The sequence below is a fragment of the Budorcas taxicolor genome, chromosome 2, assembly GCF_023091745.1.
Source record: "Budorcas taxicolor isolate Tak-1 chromosome 2, Takin1.1, whole genome shotgun sequence".
NCBI classification, from domain to species: Eukaryota; Metazoa; Chordata; class Mammalia; order Artiodactyla; family Bovidae; genus Budorcas; species Budorcas taxicolor.
The window spans coordinates 86217839-86234930 of record NC_068911.1 but is presented as its reverse complement, the minus strand read 5'-3'; the positions used below and the strand labels follow the sequence as shown (position 1 = coordinate 86234930).

Below are 17092 nucleotides of genomic sequence, written 5' to 3'. Positions count from 1 at the left end.
CCCTTAGAGGAGGCGGTTGGGGTGTGGATTCTGTACTGGTTGGTTTGCATTGGACAGACACACTGCCTGAGCCTGCCAGGTTGTGTATGTATAGAAATTGACTAAACCTGGGAAGGACAGTCCATCCAGGATCAGCAAGGTCTCAGATGTCAATGTATCAAATACAGAAAATAAGAAAGCATGGTTAACACAAATTAGTATTAAATGCAGTGCTTTTAAAGAATGAGCAGGCATGCATAATGCATTGGGGAATAGAGAACAAGACCAGAGATAAGGTGGTTGTGAAAAGTATTTGTTCATGTATTAAGTAGTTATTTTACATATTAAGCATTCAGTCATGGGCAAAACCAGATATAGGCTCTCCTTTCATTCAACTTATACTCTAAGCTTCATTTTCAAATACATTGTACTGGAGTAGTTTTTTCATAGATTATACTAATAGAAGATGTTTCAAAACCAAGAGTAAGTAACATGGAGTTCGTACGTCTTCTGTTGTCTTCTATATCCTCTGTATATGACTTTTATTTTTTTCAGGTTTGCTTACTCTTTAATGGAGATAATGCTGTTTATAATCTATTGATTAAAATTTGGAGGAATTGTAGATAATTTGAAGCTTATTTTGCAGTGACTCCATAAACTAATAAACATATTTTAGGCTAGTATTCCATTATACTTAGAATGAAACTACAGAGATTTTTCTCCTAATATAGATGTTCTTACACAGACACATTTGACTGGAAATAATGAACATAAGGGTTAACATGTGCTTTGAGCTTTTAGGGAGAGTTTTAGTTTTGAATGGTATTCAATTCATATGCAAAAATCGATATCCACTTTAATGATGTTGGGTATTAAATGATTAGGTTTTTCCAATTAGTGATTTAAATTCTGTTTCCCTAGGAATGATTTGAACCCTGTTTGGTAGTGAAAATTCTATTTTGATCATTAGTTTTGGTACCCAAGCCTTCTCTCTCTGTGTATACAACAGTTTTTCGGATTGATGGCTTATTTCCCAATTACTAGAAGGGATTTTTATGTTTAATCTACTAGAACTTTATTGTTGGATAAAATACACTTTCAGTTATAATATGTGTTTTATAAACATATTTCATGTTTGTTTGCCACAGGAATATTTTGCATGTAAATTAGGTGATATTATATGAACTGATTTTAAAAGCAGCCCTCCTATTTCTGTTTTTAAATAATAGACAGTGAAAGAATCTAAATGTTGTTTGTGACTTTGAGAATAGTCGAACACGAGAGACACTATCCAAGCCAGCCATCATAGAATTGTTTTATTCCCATTGCCTGGCTAATGGCAGATCTCTATTGCCCCAACTTTCTAACTTGATTAGCAGGCTATGGTTCCTTCTAAGCAGAAGGTGGGGAATGAAGGAAACATGGCCTCCTTATGTCCCTGAAACATTGTCCTTGAACCTAATGTCCTTGAACCATTTCATCCCATTTCATCCTGCCCCATCTGAATAGTACACATATATTCTTCAATGCAGTACATGAAAAGAATTTGACTTAATGCCGCTGGACACCGTTTTCTTTGTTGTTGTTTAGTCACTAGGTCATGTCCAACTCTCTGCAAACCCATGGACTGCAGCACGCCAGGATTCCCTGTCCTTCACATTCTCCCTGAGCTTGCTCAAACTCATGTCCATTGAGTTTGTGATGCCATCCAACCATCTCACCCTCTGTTATCCCCTTCTCCTGCTTTCAATCTTTCCCAGCATCAGGGTCTTTTCAAATGAGTCAGTTTTTTGCATCAGTTGGCCAAAGTATTGGAATTTCAGCTTCAGCATCAGCCCTTCCAGGGAACACCCAGGACTGATCTCCTTTAGGATGGACTGGTTAGATCTCCTTGCAGTCCAAGGGACTCTCAAGAGTCTTCTCCAACACCACAGTTCAAAAGCATCAAATCTTGGGCACTCAGCTTTCTTTATAGTCCAACTCTCACATCCATACATGACTACTGGAAAAACCATAGCTCTGACTAGATGGACCTTTGTTGGCAAAGTAATGGCTCTGCTTTTTAATATACTATCTAGGTTAGTCATGGCTTTTCTTCCAAGGAGCAAGTGTCTTTTAATGTGTGGCTGTAGTCATCATCTGCAGTGATTTTGGAGCTCAAGAAAATAAAGTCTGTCACTGTTTCCACTGTTTCCTCATCTATTTGCCATGAAGTGATGGAACCAGAAGCCATGATCATATACAGCCTTGACATACTCCTTTTCCATTTGGAACCAATATGTTGTTCCATGTCAGGTTCTATTAGTTGTTTCTTGACCTACATGCAGTTTTCTCAGGAGGCAGGTAAGGTGGTCTGTTATTCCCATCTCTTTAAGAATTTTCCACAAATTATTGTAATTCACACAGTCAAAATTTTAACATAGTCAATAAAGCAAAAGTAGATGTTTTTCTGGAATTCTCTTGCTTTTTTTTTTTTTTTTTAAATAATGTAATGGATGTTGGCAATTTAATCTCTGGTTCCTCTGCCTTTTCTAAATCCAGCTTGTACATCTGGAAGTTCTCAGTTCACATACAGTTGAAGCCTTGGAGAATTTTGAGCATTACTTTGCTAACATGTAAAATGAGGGCAAATTATCTGGTAGTTTGATCATTCTTTGGCATTGCCCTTCTTTGGGACTGGAATGAAAACAGATCTTTTCCAGTCCTGTGGCCACTGCTGAGTTTTCCATATTTGCTGGCATATTGAGTGCAGCACTTTAACACCATCATCTTTTAGGATTTGAAATAGCTCAGCTGGAATTCCTTCACCTCCACTAGCTTTGTTCATAGTGAGGCCCACTTGATTTTGCACTACAAGATATCTGGCTTTTATGTGAGTGATCACACCATCACCATCGTGGTTACCTGCATCATGAAGACCTTTTTTGTCTAGTTCTTCTGTGTATTCTTGCCACCTCTCTTAATATCTTCTGCTTCTGTCAGGTCCATACCATTTCTGTCCTTTATTGTGCCTGTCTTGGCATGAAATGGTCCCTTGGTATCTCTAATTTTCTTGAAGAGATCTCTAGTTTTCTCCTTTCTATTGTTTCCCTCTGTTTCTTTGCATTGTTCACTTGGAAAGGCTTTCTTGTTTCTCCTTGCTTTTCTTTGGAACTCTGCATTTAGATGAGTATATTTTTCCTTTTCTCCTTTCCCTTTTGCCTCTCTTCTTTTCTCAACTGTTTCCTTAATGATTTCATTAATTTTTTTACTAATTTTTTTAGAGTATAGTTGGTTTAAAATGTCATGTTAGTTTCAGGTGAACAGCAGAGTGAATCAGTTATACATATACATATATAGCCACTCTTCTTTTTAGATTCTTTCCCCATATAGGCCATTACAGAATATTGAGTTGAGTTCCCTGTGCTAAACAGCAAGTCTTTATGAGTTTTCTACTTTATATATAATGGTGTATGTATGTCAGTCTCAGTCTTCCAATTTATCCCTATCCCCACCCTTAACCCTTGGTAGTCATAAGTTTGTTTTCTACATCTGTAATTCTATTTCTGTTTTGTAGATAAGTTCACTTGTACTTTTTTTAAGATTCCATATATAAGCAATATCAGAGGATACTTGTCTTTCTCTGACTGACTGACTTCACTCAGTATGACAATCTAATCCATCTGTGTTGCTACAACAATGTTATTTTGTTCGTTTTTCAATGGCTGAGTAATATCCATTGTATATCACATCTTCATTATCCACTCCTTTGTTGACGGGCATTTAAACTGTTTCCATGCCCCGGTTACTGTAAATAGTACTTCAGTGAACATTGGGGTGCATGTATCTTTTGAATTATCATTTTCTCTGAATATATGTCCAGAAGTGGGGTTGCTGGATCATAAGGTAGCTCTACTTTTAGTTTTTTAAGAAACTTCTATACTGTTCTCTGTAGTGGCTGTATCAGTTTACATTCCCACCAACAGTACTATAAGGGTTCTCTTTTCTTCACACCCACTTCAGCATTTATTGTTTCTAGATTTTTTTGATGGTGTCCATTCTAATTAGCGTGAGGTGATATCTTATTGTAGTTTTGATTTGCAAAATAATTAGTGACATTGAGCATCCTTTTATGTGCTTTCCAACCATTTGTATATCTTCTTTGGAGGATGTCTATTTAGTTCTTCTACCCATTTTTGATTGGGTTGTTTGTTTTTTTAAATATTGATTTATTTCATACACCTGTACCCTGTGTCACCTGATGTACTGTGATGTTGATGGTGAAACTGAATTTTTCAAGATACTTCTTCCTTTGCCTCTTCCACATCTGGAGAAAAATCACTATACCATCACCTTGAATTTATACAGAAAACTAGTCCTTCATTTAATTCAGATTACAGAGACCATAAGACAGAAAGAAATATGTGAATGTAATTGAGTCAGATGTTTATCATAAAATGATTAGTAGAAAAATATATAGTAACCTCTCTTTATATTGATCCCATGTTGAACAGCTTCTTATAGCTTATAAAATATTTTTAAATCATGTTGTATTTTATCATAAGAGTAATATGTTAGGCAGTTAAAGAATATCTTTTAATTGTATTGTATAAATATATATGTGTGTATGTGTGTATACATGTCTATATATAAGTATATATCTGTACATATAACAGATAAGTTTTAGTCATACAGATAAAACCTAAAGCTATAGACTTTTGAACTTACTGAAATGCACACAGATGTAAAGTGGCATATTCAAGACTAGAGCCCAATACATGTGTCTCTTGATCTAAAAATCTACCCTACTTTTTTTCTTTTTAGTAAGATATATAGGTATGCACAAAGAAAAGATACCAAGATTGCCCACAATCCCATCATGAAACAATGCTCAATTATTCAACAAATACATTTTGAATTCTTACTATGCTCGGTACTGTTCTGCTCTGCTAGGGAGAACTACAGTAAAAGAAACAAATAAAGATTTGTGCTGGCAGGAAGGTTACATGCTAGTAGGGTGATTTAAGTAAGTAAAAGATGTAGTATTTTTCAAATGGTGAGAATGTCATGGAGAGAAATAGGAAAGCAGGAAGGTGTTGGCACTGGAGATACGGTGTGTCGTGTGAAATCAATCACTAATCAAGAAACGCCTCACTGATAAATTAGCATTGAGCAGAAACCTGTTTCCAAACATTAGATACGGTATTCCAGATAAATGTGTGGCTGTCATGCTGTAGCACAGTGAGCAGCAGCAGGGACTGAGGAAGATGAGTAGAGGTCATGAGGATTGTAGGTAAATTATATAGGACACAGCAAGGATTCTGGCATTTTCTCTGAATGAAATAGATCCATTGGGACATTTTGAATACATGAGTGACACGATCTAGCTTAGATTATAACAGATCACTCTGAATCTTATCTTGAGAATAGACTGTAGCTGTCTGAGGGGTGGGGGTGGGAATATAGTGGCTCCAATTAGGAGTCTATTGCAATAATTCAAGTTGGAAATGGTGATAATAGTAACAGTAGAGATGACATGAAATGACTGTATTCCAGATATACTTTGAAGTTAGAACCAAGAGTATTTGCAGGTGGAAGGATGTGTGCTACAAAAAAATAAAATGAATCAAGGATAGACTCAGGTTTTGGCCTGAAGAAATAGAAGGGTTGCCAAAAATTGGCATAAAACAACTGTGAGAGAAACAAGTTTAAGGGGAAAGATAATGAGTTTAGCTTTGGCCATGTTAAGTTTGAAATGAACTTAAGATAATGAGTTTAGCTTTGGCCATGTTAAGTTTGAAATGAACTTAAGTTTAAATGAACTATGGAGATGTTAAGTAGGGTTTTCAAACTATGAGTATAGGGTTTAGAAAGAAAAGTTCAGGTATATATAAATTAGGGCTCCATCACCTTGTAGATGATTTTCAGGTTAGAACCCTGGATGAGTTCACCAGGAGTAGGTGTAGAGAAAACAATATCTAGTAAGAGATGAGTACTAAGTCAATTCAAAGACACTAATAATAAAAGAGGTAATTCATGTCTCAAAAGGTGATTGAGTTATTAAATCATCATATAAGGAAGGAAAAGTGTATAGTAAACATTAATCTTAAAAATCCACTTTGTGTGTGAAGTCGCTCAGTTGTGTCCAACTCTTTGCGACCCTGTGGACTGTAGCCCGCTAGGCTCCTCTGTCCATGGGATTCTCCAGGCAAGATTCTCCAGGCAAGAATACTGGAGTGGGTTGCCATTTCCTTCTCCAAGGGATCTTCCCAAACCAGGGATCGAACCTGGGTCTCCTGCTTTGCAGGCAGACTCTTTATCCTCTGAGCCACCAGGGAAGACTTTATCACCCACCAATTTCAGTATACATGGCTTGGTTTATGCCAGAGATTGGCAAACTGTGGCCATGGGACAAACTAAGTCTATTTTTTTTTTTTAATGAAAGTTAAGAATGGTTTTTACATTTCTAAATGGGAAAAATCAAAATAATAATATTTTATGACACATGAAAATTCTATACAATTCATATTTCAGTGTCTGTAAATAGCATTTTGTCATAAAATAGCCATGCTCATTTTTTAATGCGTTATTTAGGTCTCCTTTAATACCTCAAGAGCAAAGCTGAATAGCTGCAACAGAGACTATATGTCTCACAAAATCTGAAATATTTGCTTTTGACCCTTTACAGAATAAGGCCTGGCTTACACAATTCGATACATTTGTATGTATGTATGTTCAGTAAAATGCATTATATAATTAAAAGTATATACTTATATATGTAAAATATGTCTTCAGTGTTTTAAAGACATTTAAAATATTTTTCTTTTATGATGAACATACATGTAATTCAGCTGAGTTAAGCTCTCTGCTCTTATGGTCATGTCTTGAGCACCTGGTATATCCCAAGTACTCCTTTAAGTTATCTCCTTTAGCATGAATTTGCTATATATTTCACACACAAGAAAGTTGAGGATCAGAGAGGCTGAATAAGTTATCAGAATACAAATCCAGGCTTATATGGGCTTTAAGGCTAGAATCTCTTTTGCCCTACCACAACCCTGCCATGTGGCATGCTAAGTTGCTTCAGTCATGTCTGACTCTTTGAGACCGCATGGACTATAGCGAACCGGGGTTCTTTATACATGAGATTCTCCACGTGAGAATACTGGAGTGTGTTCCTATGCCCTCCTCCAGGGGCTCTTCCTGACCCAGGGATCAAACCCGGGTCTCCTGTATCTCCTACATTGCAGGAAGATTCTTCACCTCTGAGCCACGGGGAAAGCTCCACTGCCACGTGGAGCTAAGTACATAGGGTGTTAGCACCTGATATACTGTATGCAGGTCCAGGTACTCGCAAAGGGAATCCAGAGATTTGGAGAATATTCAGAAACTTGGAGAAAAGTGAGACATGTTTTTAACATGTCAATATTAACAAGTTGTTGCCTGACTCAGAAGATTGAGAACTACGTGTTTTGAGTGATATCAGTAAATACATACATTTACTCATTCTTAAGTTCATTCCTAGACAATGTATTAAAAAGCAGAGATATCACTTTGCTGACAAATGTCTGTCTAGTCAAAGCCATGTAGTCATGTACGGATGTGAGAGTTGGACCATAAAGAAGACTGAGTGCCAAAGAACTGATGCTTTCAAATAGTGGTGCTGGAGAAGACCTGAGATTCCTGTGGGCAGCAACGAGATCAAACCAGTTAATCCTACAGGAAATCAACCCTGAATATTCATTGGAAGAACTGTTGCTGAAGCTGAACCTCCAGTACTTTGGCCACCTTATGCATAGTTGACTCACTGGAAAAGATCCTGATGCTGGGAAAGATTGAGGGCAGGAGGAGAAAGGGGCGACAGAAGATAAGATGGTTGAATGGCATCATTGACTCAATAAACATGAGTTTGAGCAAACTCTGGGAGATAGTGAAGGACAGGGAATCCTGACGTGCTGCAGTCCAAGGGGTCACAAAGAGTTGGACATGACTGAGCAGCTGAACAATGACAGAATTCATTCCTTTTAAGAAAGGGGTTTTAATATATTGTACTAGTCAGTTTCCTGGAATCTAAAGATAAAAAGGTAAGTGATATGTTCCTTGACACCAAGAAATTTCCAAACCAGTAAACTGAGAAGCAGGCAACTCTATTATGAATAAGGAACAAATAATTAGTGATCTCATAGGCCTGATGCATTAAAATGTGAGACATTTCAGTTTTTTTAAGTATATTTAGATATTCATCCCTAACCCTTGAACTGTACAAGAATTCAATCAACAAACTATGGCCATACCCTTTCCAGCATGCCTTTTGTGGCATCTATGACATGGAATTCTGTCTTGAGTGAACCTTAAATATGATAGTGTCCTGAAGTCCTAGGTAATCATGAATGTGCTATTCTAAATTGTGGCTACAACATCATGCTCAGTAGAAATGTACTTATTATTGGTTTAATTAGAAAGAGACAGGAGTCCTCCTATAGGTTTTTGGTCATTTGAAATGAGATAGTAGATTATGAAAATATTTTAAAAAAAATATTTTGTGAGCTAGTGAAGCTCAGGAAGGTGGCTGTACTTACTGATGTTACTGCACCTAATTGAACCCCTGAGAAGAACATTTTTCATTTTGAGAAAACATGTGATTCTGCCACTTGTCTGTTTATAGAAAGAATATATTTCAGCATTTTGAGTGGCACCTTAGTGGCTTGGAAATATGAATACTGCTCCAAATATACACTATTTCATTTTCCTTTTGAGAGCCTGATGACCCTTTATGTGATAGAATATGTTTCTAAAGAAGAGGTTGTATACATCCTGTCTCTATGATCTTTACAAATTCTTTACTAGGCAGTGACATTAACCTCGCATCTAAAACTGTCTGCTTTTAAGACACAAAGACTTTGTTTCTGAACTGTGTAATGACATGGTGTAAATATATACAATTTAAAATAAATTAGCTCATACTACACAGCTGCAAATAGAAGAGGTTCTTGCTTGTTGACTGGCCTGACAAAGACTTTTAACATGCCATTATGTTGCTGTTGTTGTCATCCTTTCATCTTCAAACTAACTAATAGCATTCAGACAGTGTTAAAGGACATCTGAATTTTTTCTGCAAAAAACAGCCTTGAGCTGACATCAATGCTTTCACAAAAGCATTAAAAAAAAAAAAAAAAAAAAACTGGCAAAGATACTACCTTGACATCATGGGGAAAGATTGTTAGAATGGATTATATCCAAATCCATTATCCCATTTAATCTTCACAAAAACCATATGTTATAATTATTATCATTTCCATTTTTCACACGAAGAATGCAACTCAAGATAGTTAAATACTATACCTGTGGCTCTGTAATCAAAGATCAGGGAGGGACAACCAAACTCAGATTTTCTTACTCCTTTTTTGCAATGGTATAGTCTTGGGGAATTTCCTGGCAGTCCAAGGCTTCGTGCTTTCACCCAGAGGGGGCCCAAATTTGATCCCTGCCTGGGAAACTAAAAAAAAAAAAAAAAAAAAAAGATAGAGTCTTGGAATACTACTGCCCACACCAGAAAATCCAAGTACTTTTGTTTCTAGAGTGTTCTCATTATGCAATTGCCATTAATCTTTACGTAGTTGGACTATAAAGAAAGCTGCATGCCAAAGAATTGATGCTTTTGAACTGTGGTGTTAAAGAAGACTCTTGAGAGTCCCTTGGACTGCAAGGAGATCCAACCAGTCCATCCTAAAGGAGATCAGTCCTGGGTGTTCATTGGAGGGACTGATGTTGAAGCTGAAACTCCAATACTTTGGCCACCTGATGCAAAGAGCTGACTCTTTTGAAAAGACCCTGATGCTGGGTAAGATTGAGGGCAGGAGGAGAAGGGGACGACAGAGGATGAGATGATTGGATGGCATCACCGATACAATGGACATAGGTTTGGGTGGACCCTGGGAGTTGGTGATGAACAGGGTGGCCTGGCGTGCTGTGTTTCATGGGGTCGCAAAGAGTCAGACACAACTGAGCAACTGAACTAAACTGAACTGAATACAGACAAGAAGTAGTTAATGCAATCAGCTGGAGAGAACAGAAATCTAGAAAAATATATTTTGTTGGCCAGTGGAGGCATAGAAGAGGCAGGATAAGTTTTAAGCTTGGGAAGGTTCACTTGGATCAGTGATGGGCTTTAGGACCATGAGGGGATATTTTATGGGCTCCAAGCATACTACTTTTAATGTTGTTGAAACAGCAAAAGCTTAAGAAAACTTCATTTATAGACATTCACTTTCCCTTGATTTATCCCCATCCTCTTTCCAAAATCTCTATGATAGTCTGCAGTAAGACTTTGTTCTTTATCACTGAAATTCATATATCAATACTTTTTATATCCAAGTCAACAGAGTGGGAAGCAGAAGACCTTCATCTGGGAGACTTAGGTGGAAGCCCTTGCTAGCTGTAGTCCTACAGGCTTCTGAGGTTGGGGTAGGGAATTATTTAACCTCTTTCATACTCAATACCCTTGTCTGTATCACTGAAAGTGTGTGTGTGTGTGTGTGTGTGTGTGTGTGTGTGAGAGAGAGAGAGAGAGAGAGAGAGAGAGAAACAGTAAAGAGATTAAATGAGAGAAATATATATGGTAGTGTTTTCCAAAAAATAAATAGAATACTAGGAAAATCTCAAATATTACAATTACTTTGTCAGTAATCTACTTTCTCACAGACTTCCCCCTTCTTTTGATCCCTTATAACTTATATTCACAGCACACGTTATTTTTAAACGTATTTTAAAATATGATACCATGCATTTACTGCTTAATGCATAGATTCTCTCTTAGACTCTGATCAAATATGTGTGCAATGTAGTTTTCAGAAATATTCTCAAAAAATATGATACATAATCACTGTACACAGCAACCAACTGTGCATGCCATGGTCTCATTTTGGCATGGCAATTGTCCACTACTCCAAATCTGTTCATCTATTATCCAATTATTTATTATAAAAGTTCAAGTTAAGAATACTATAACCTCATTCAGAAAATTTGAAAGGGGAAATTCAGTGTTAGAAAGTTTTATTAGGCATCGTCACCAGCAGTAATTATCAATTTAAATTTTAAATAACAGGTGATTAATCCTATCTCAATATTTTAGTTTGTATCCTTTGATTAATAAAAATTCTGAATATTTTGCTTTATGTTTTTAATAGTTACATTTTCTCTTTTGTAGTCTCTCCTTTTCCCTATTTATAAGGGTATTAGTGTATTATCATTTATATGAGCACATAATATATAAAAGATCTCTTTGATCTATCAGGTTTGTTGTAAATTTTTGTTTTTTTACTCAAAATGCCTTTTTTGTTCTTACTTTGGTAACAGATATTTTGAAGATCTGATTTTTAAAATTTATATGTATTCAAACCTGTAATTATTCTTCTCTGTATTTTTTTTTCTATGTCTTCTCAGTTTTATAAATCATTCATCCTTCAGTGGTTTAACCAATTATTATTAAACCTAGTCTCTCCATAACAAATCAGTCACCACGTATTTTGTTTGTTCTTAACTTTGTTTTTGCCACTGATATTAAAGCTAGTAGCATTAAGAGGTGTTATTGTCAGACAAGGGTCATGGAAGAATATCCAGTCTTATCACCTCTGCCCAACTGAAATGAAGGACAAAGATGATAGCAACAGATTTCCAATGAAGGCAAAGGAGATCAGCCAGGTACCAGGTGCATGGCATGTGTGACCTCATTTCGTATTCACCACAGCTCTCCAAAGTAGGTATCATTATTATTATTATTTTTACAGAGGAAACAACTGAGGCTATGAGAGGCTAAGCACAGTGGTAAAATCATATAGCCAGAACTCAGTGGAGCTGGTTCCCTAATCCAGATCCAGTTGGCCCAAAGTCAGTATTCTCTTCACCACGCTGGCATTTGTTTCTATGGTATCTCCTACTTTACCAGGACTTTCTGTTTATCTAGTATGTGCATGTTAATAATAATGATTAAGAAATAGCTAATAATTATTGACCTTCCTAGGAAGCAAGTATTTTGCTCAAACCTTGGCATGCTTTATTTGATACTGACCACAGTAATATAGAGTGCTATTATATGTCTATTTTTAAAATGAGGAAATGGATGCTGAAGGTTATAGAGTTATGAAATATTAGAGGTTTATTATCATGGTCTTGTTCTTAACTCCTGGCCCTTAACCATTGAATATTCTTGCTTTGTACCAATTCTGTTCTTGATTCTTATCTCATACTTTAAATAGCTTTGAGAGTAGAAATATCTACTCTTATGAATAGTTGCCCAAATGATTTTTTAGCACATTTGTTTGATTAGGCACTCTGAATATATTCACTGCCAGATTAATAGTGTAAGTAGTACTTAACAGTTTCACAGGGTTAAAATGTGCTTTCTTTGTTTGTTTGTTTGTTTTTAAGCATTTTTTACCAGTGGAATTAACAGTCGGGAGGGAAAAACACCCACACAAGTGTTAGGTTTCCTAGCATGTCCTGGAGCTCCTTTGAAAAACAGTATGCATTCCCTCCTCACAGGAGTGCTGACCCTGAAGTCTGTCATATTCATAACAAAGCCACGGCATCTGTTTCATGTTTGGTCCTGGCCTGTCTCTGATGTGCTATGAGTTGCCCCCCAACTGTGTGTCCCTGTAGGGGAATCTATTTGAGGAAGTCCCAATACTATTTTATACTAGACAGTAGCAAAACGTTCACAAAGCAATCCCTGACACCTTTATTCTGCAAGGTCTTGGAAATGCACTTAAATATCTGGCTCTCTGGAGTCTGCACGTTATTCAGAGGTGAGCATTAAGGATGAAAGAGCATAGTTGGAATCAAACAGAGCCTTTCTAGAACTGTTTAAAGGGGTCATGGAAATGAAAAGACTAGTGGATTCATTCTAATAATTCTGCTTTTCTCTATCTTCCACTAAATTTCTAGAAATAAATACTGCAATTTCAAAGTTGACCACTGTTGGGCATTCACTAAAATACTTTAGATACCAAATTATTTAAAAGTATCATAATATTTTAAAATATCATAAAAAATTAAACTTGCTCTATCAAATGCCATTCTGGAGAATACAAAGAATGTTCGTGTGAACAATAATCAATAAACTGATTTGTATAATCCAAGGAAAGAACCATAAAGCAGAAATCAAAGTATCTCCACTTAATTATCATCAAAATTAAACACATAAATGAGGGAACACATCACTGGTTTATACTGTTGTAATTTTCTATCTATGAAATGTGGACAAAATAAAAATATTTTCTCTTGCTTACAGAACTATTGCAAGGATCATGTAAAGTACCATGTAAAATAATTTAAAGCACTTTTAACAAAAGGGATTCACTTCTAGGTTTTTCTCCTCCTTGGACAAAACACAGATGAACATGATAAAAAGTTTTAACTGTAAATATTTCCCTTAGAAGATGGAAGAAATCAAAATGTTCTTTGCATAAAGTAGAATTATTCACAACACTGTGTTAGATCCAATATTAAAACTGTTACAAGTCACATTTTAGGATGTAGCTGATCTTGGCTCAGTTTACTGTGAAATCATTCAGATTGGTAGAGACCTGAGGACTGATATCAGTCCAAACCCTAAGATGATACAGGTGCAGAAAAAGAAGCCAGGAGGGAAGGAGATGGACATACCCAGAAACTAATGCTCAAGGTGTCCAATCTAGCAAACAGACTTAATGTCCTAAGTCTGTGGACACTAATAATAAGTGGCCATGCACGTGTGCATGCTCATTCGTAAAGTTATGTCCGACTTCCTTCAACCCCATGGACTATAGCCCATCAGACTCCTCTGTCCATGGGATTCTCTAAGCAAGAACACTGGAGTGGGTTGCCATTTCCTCCTCTGGGGAATCTTCCCAACTGAGGGGTTGAAGGCACATCTCCTGAGTATCCTGCATTGGCAGGCATATTCTTTACCGCTGAGCCGCCTGGGAAACCCCAATAGGTGGCCATCCAGGCCCAAAGGCAATATAAAATGGGTCCAGTGTTAAGTCAGCTTTAATTCTTGCAATGATTGCAGAACATAATGAGGCTGGATGAAAAGCAGAAAGAGGACCATGCCACTGGAGTCTGCTTGAAGCACCAGAGCTCTGCTCATTAGACTGTGCATTTCAGAAAGAAATGACAATACTCTTTGTTGTTACTAAGAGCAAGGGAGAGACAATAACCTCAAGCCTCAGAGATTCAAGAACAAAAGAGTAAATGGAAACAACTCTATTAAAAATAGACCATTAATTCAAAGTTAGAATAGCAGTAAGGATGATATTTATTTATTCATTTGTTCAACAATATTCATGAATTCCTTACTATGGACAAATGAAAATACTGGTTTCAGTAATGTAGAAATAAAAGGCTCAATAGTTCCTATATGCTCATATTCTAATTAGGAGGCATATGGGCAAACAGGCCGGAAGTAGCATTGTGTGGCCGGCGGCACAGAGCATGTGGGGTCGAGGCAATGGCTTCACAGAGAATGTCACACTTGCATCATGTTTCAAGACAGAGGAAGAGTGTGTGTGTGTGTGTGTGTGTGTGTGTGTGTGTGTGTGTGTGTGTAAAAAGCTTGAAATAAAAGTAAAAAATGTTAGTCTCTCAGTCATGTCTGACTCTTTGGGATCTCATGGACTGTAACCCATGAGGCTTTTCTGTCCATGGAATTTCCAAGGCAAGAATACTGGAGTGGGTTTCCATTCCCATCTTCAGGGAATCTTCCTGACTCAGGGATTGAACCTGGGTCTACCACATTGCAGGCAGAATCTTTACTGTCTGAGCCACCAGGGAAGATTGCTTTATAGTAAATACTTTGCTATTACTGAAGATTAAGACGTGTGTATGTGAAATGGGTGAACTGCAGCTGGGGATGCAAAATTGGAAGCTGAAGAGAAAGGAAGCTTACAGTTTTGTGAAGATCCATGTATTCCACGTGGAGAGCTCTAGTTTCTATCATGAAGAACATAGGCACTGAAGGACTTTTAAGTGCAGGAATGCCTTAGCACAGTTTTCATTCTGAGTCAGTCTAAGCATTAAAGGCAAAGTCATGCTATATCTTTTGCAAATGATGTAAACATGACATTATTTTTTTGGAAAGATCTCAGATTTGATAAAACTGAACAAATTTCATTTGGAAACATGAGTTAGCATTGTAATATTTTTTGCATCTTGTAGAAGTTTGCAATTGTGAGCTTTAGAGCTGAGTTGGAAAAAAGTCCAAATCCAATAAAGACTAGAGTTCTACTTTATGAGATCACTCAGTCCTTAGTATACAAATAAATCTCTTATAAGATCGTATTGATCCATGCATCTCTATCACAAGGAAAATATAGATTCTAAACACTTTGATCAATAAAACAAGTAATTTTATATAAGCATATAAAAAGGAAAATAAAATACCCATATTAGTCAACCATAGACACCATAAAAACTATCATAATGTTCTTTTTTCCTTGAAACAAACTATTTACTAAGTGTACCCTCTTTCAAGAAGTCTATTTCATGTGAAATTTTTCTACATTCTAGTTCCATGAGGATAATTTAATACTTTTTTCTGTGGTGTTTGACAATAATAATAATAAACAAAGCTAGATCACATTTTTAAGTACATGTATACAGTTTTACTTGGTTTTAAGTCTTATGCTATGAAATAAGTATCACTACCTGTTCTAATAAAGGAGTGAACTGAGGCTCCTGGAGGAACAGAGACTCACTCTATCACTTGCTATACCTATCTCAACTCCATGTAAGTCAGTTGACACCCCCTGTGCTCTAATAACCAATAATGTGAACTGTGGATGTATCATTGTAACTGCCCAGCTGCAGCTCTACCCAACCTGCTCCTCTTTTGGGCCACTAGCTATCTAACTCATTGCCAACTTTGGTTTCCCTAAAACTTGGCTCTGATTCTCAGGTAAATGAAACAGGTGTTTATCTTTGCACATTGTCTGAAAAGTAAACTGTGGCACCTTTAGTCAACAAATGCTGCTATTTATTAAGTGCTTGTTAATACTGTGGGACATAGTTCTAAGCACTATCCATGTGTTATTTCACTTAAGGCTGATAACCCATGAGGTAGACCCTCTTATTTTTCTCACTTTACAAATGAGAAATTGTGGAGTATCAGGAGGTAAACTTCTGACCATCTGCCACATAGGGCATTGTAGTGCAAAGCTTGAAGTGAAGTGAAGTGAAGTGAAGTTGCTCAGTTGTGTCTGACTGTTTGTGACCCCATGGACTGTAGCCTACCAGGCTCCTCCATCCATGGGACTTTCCAGGCAAGCGTACTGGAGTGGGTTGTCATTTCCTTCTCCAGGGGAACTTCCCGACCCGGAGATCGAACCTGGGTCTCCCGCATTGCGGGCAGATGCTTTACCATCTGAGCCACCAGGGAAGCCCTCAAATCAGTCTGACCCCCAGGTTCTTGTCCATGGCCACCGATACGAGAAATAATTCTCAGCCCCCTCCTTATGTGCCTTCTTGCAGCCACTAGCATAGTAATCTTCAGCATCCCTCCTTCTCAGTGTCTCCATTTGTTCTTCTCCAGTCTTTTCAACTGACACAATCCTCCTCCTACTTTTCATGCAGCCTCATTGTGCTCTGCAATCATGTGCAAAACTCAAAGTTAACGCTGGATCCATTTTATGTTGCATTTTGGGCCTGAATGGCCACCAATTATCAGTGTCTGTACATTTAGGATATAAGCTAACTTATTTAGCCTCCCCAGGCACTCTGAGGACTTAAAAGTGCAGAGCCTAACTGGGTGCATCTTTCTTGGGTAGCACCCAGTTAGTCTTACTGGTGGTATCTTTACTTATCTGTTGCTGTGGTTTCCTGGCAACTAGATATGAACTTTCAATGACAACTACTTAGGAGTGAGTGCTGGCCTTTTTCTCTGGTGAACAGGTAATTTTCTTGTATTATGGAAAGATCATGAGTTTTGAATTACAAAGACACAGTTTCAAACATCAACTCAGCCTTTTAGTAGTTGTGCAACTTTCAGCAAGTGATTTAAACTCTTGAGCTTAACTTTACCAGCTGTATAATAGATATTGTAATACATATGACATCAGGCTTATTGTCAATTCAAATTAAATAATGGATATAAATGACA

General features: G+C 37.0%; 1 protein-coding gene across 1 annotated transcript in view; it reads left to right on the top strand.

Moving 5' to 3' along the window:
• GALNT13 (polypeptide N-acetylgalactosaminyltransferase 13) overlaps positions 1–17092 on the top strand; it is a 572168-nt gene that overhangs the window by 429769 nt on the left and 125307 nt on the right. The gene's annotated exons all lie outside the window — the stretch shown is intronic.